At 46.0% G+C, this 2,370-nt stretch overlaps 1 pseudogene; it reads right to left on the reverse strand.

Annotated features, from left to right (window-relative positions):
• The window catches only part of LOC102432370, a 33,699-nt pseudogene that overhangs the window by 15,573 nt on the left and 15,756 nt on the right, over positions 1–2,370 (reverse strand).

Consider the following 2,370-nt stretch of genomic DNA (forward strand, 5'->3'; position numbering starts at 1 on the left):
TGATTACGTGGTTACCCAAGGCTATGTCTTCAGCCTCTACAATTATTTATTTTAGGTTAAAGGCAGTGGCTTGGTTCCAGGTATTACTTCCCCCTAATGGTTCATGACTGGGAAACTCCACCTCTGTATCTGTACAGTTCACGTAGCTAGAACTTTCTGTCCTCCTCCCACCAAACCTGGAACCAGTGACAAAGACACATGGCTTGTCATTTGTGCAGCTTGCAGAATGCCTGCTGCCTCCACCCACGTTCCCTCCACACCTGTGAAGGTGCTCAGGCAGGACCCCCTTGTCATTGGGAGGCTTCTGTCAACACACACTTAGAAGTCCAGACCTTCCCCTCAGAGACCCTCAGTGGTCTGAACCAAAGAGAGCAGAAGGGAGAAGCAGGATGGACTCGTGGACTCGGTTCTACTTAGAGCACCTTTCCCAACACACACACACACACACACACACACACACACACACACACACCCCTTGCCCCAGACTGTGACCCAGCCTCTAAGTTGGTGTCCTCTTTCCTACCATGAAGGGAAGGAGTGTCGCAAGGCAAGTCCATGGCTGTGTTTTGCCATCTTGGGGAAGCCGGTGGTGCCACTGGTAAAGAAGATGACCATTGGGTCCGTGGTCTTTGACTTAATACAGGTGTGATCTGGGGATGCTGATCTACAAAGGGATTGAACAGAAAAGGAGAGAAGTCAAGTCTCCTGGCTCCACCCTCAGGGCCAGCAAAAGACACAACATGAGGCTCAAAGTCAGAAACCTGGTTTGCTTGTATAGATTTTAGAGAGAGGAAGGGAGAGAGAAGGAGAAAGAGACAGACAGACACACACACACAGAGAAACATGGATTTACTGTTCCACTTATTTATGCATTCATTGGTGGATTCTTATATGTGCCCTGACCAGGATCCAACCCACAACCTTTGCATTCTAACCAACTGAGTACCTGGCCAGTGCAGAAACTGGGGTTTTGCAACACTGGAGGAAGAACTGGTCTCCAGGTCTGAAGCATCAAACAGAGTTTATGGGTGACTTCGGTAAGAAGACTGACATTTCTTCATTTAAAAAATGGGGAAACACTGCCAATTATTTTATAATTTAACAAACATTGAAATAGAACTTCCTGTTTCTGAAAATGCTCTAAATGTCTTACAAATAAGAGCTCATTCAATCTTCAGAGCAATCCTAAGAGGTGCCTATCCCCAACTTGTCATGCTCCCTTTGTGGATGAGGAAACTGGGGCTCAGAGAGGTTAGGTAACTTGCCTGAAGACACACAGCCAGCAATTGGCAGAGCCAGGGTTCAAACCCTGTGTGATACATAGACTGTCCTCTTACTCACACTGCTAAGCTTCTTTTCACACAAACTAACTTTGCAGGAATTTCACTCCATAACCTTGGTGATAAGGGGTGGAGAGGAGTGGGGAGGAGTGGAGAAAGCAAGGGAGAGTGAGAGTGAAAGAAAAAAGAATCAGTGGGCCTTGATTCCTGGGAGCTTCTACACTCAGTCTCCAGGGCGTGCATGATTGGGTTTGTGAGCTTCCTGTGTTATTCAAATAAATTTCAAACCATCCAAATGCTGGAGGGAACACTGGCTCTTGCTGAGAAATGGTACCATCCTCACTCTGAGCAATTTAAGGGATTTTTCAACAGTATTATTTTTTAAAATACGTTTTATTGATTTCTGAGAGGAAGAAAGAGGTAGAGAGAGGTAGAAACATCAATGATGAGAGAGAATCATTGATTGGCAGCCTCCCACATGCCCCCCCACCCCCACCTTGGTTGGAGCCTGCAACCTGGGCATGTGCCCTGACTAGGAATGGAACCTCGACTTCCTGATTCATAGGTCAGCACTCAGCCACTGGCCATGTGGGCCGGGCAACAGTATTATTTATTTAAGTTTTTTTTTTAACTCTCTGACTTTATTTATTTATTCAAATTATAAAAGAAAGTTTTTCTAGAAGCCACAGAGGTAGTAGAAGTGAGCCAGCTGGGCTGCACTGGCTCAGGAAACGAGTTTGGGGCAGAAGAAGGGCCCTTGGAGTTGAGGAGAGAGAAAGGCAAAGGTAGTGCCAGGCGAAGGTGAGGGCCTGCTCCCTGGAGGGAGAGCCCAACTCTCGGACCTTAGAGTCCAATACAAGGCGTGACTTCACTGTGTTTGCCTTTTGGGGTTGAATAACATTTTACTTTAAAAATAGAAGGGTTACTTCAAGAAAACAAACCCAGTGCAACTTATATGTTATAAACCAATGTTACCTCAGAAAAACTAAAGAGAAAAAGAAAAGAAACCCAGAAAGGTTTGAGCTGTGGGTGGAACAGGAGGCTCAGTGGAACTAACCTCACAGGTGATCTGATCATAAACTCCTGACCG

Source organism: Myotis lucifugus, unplaced genomic scaffold (genome assembly GCF_000147115.1).
Source record: "Myotis lucifugus unplaced genomic scaffold, Myoluc2.0 scaffold_480, whole genome shotgun sequence".
NCBI classification, from domain to species: domain Eukaryota; kingdom Metazoa; phylum Chordata; class Mammalia; order Chiroptera; family Vespertilionidae; genus Myotis; species Myotis lucifugus.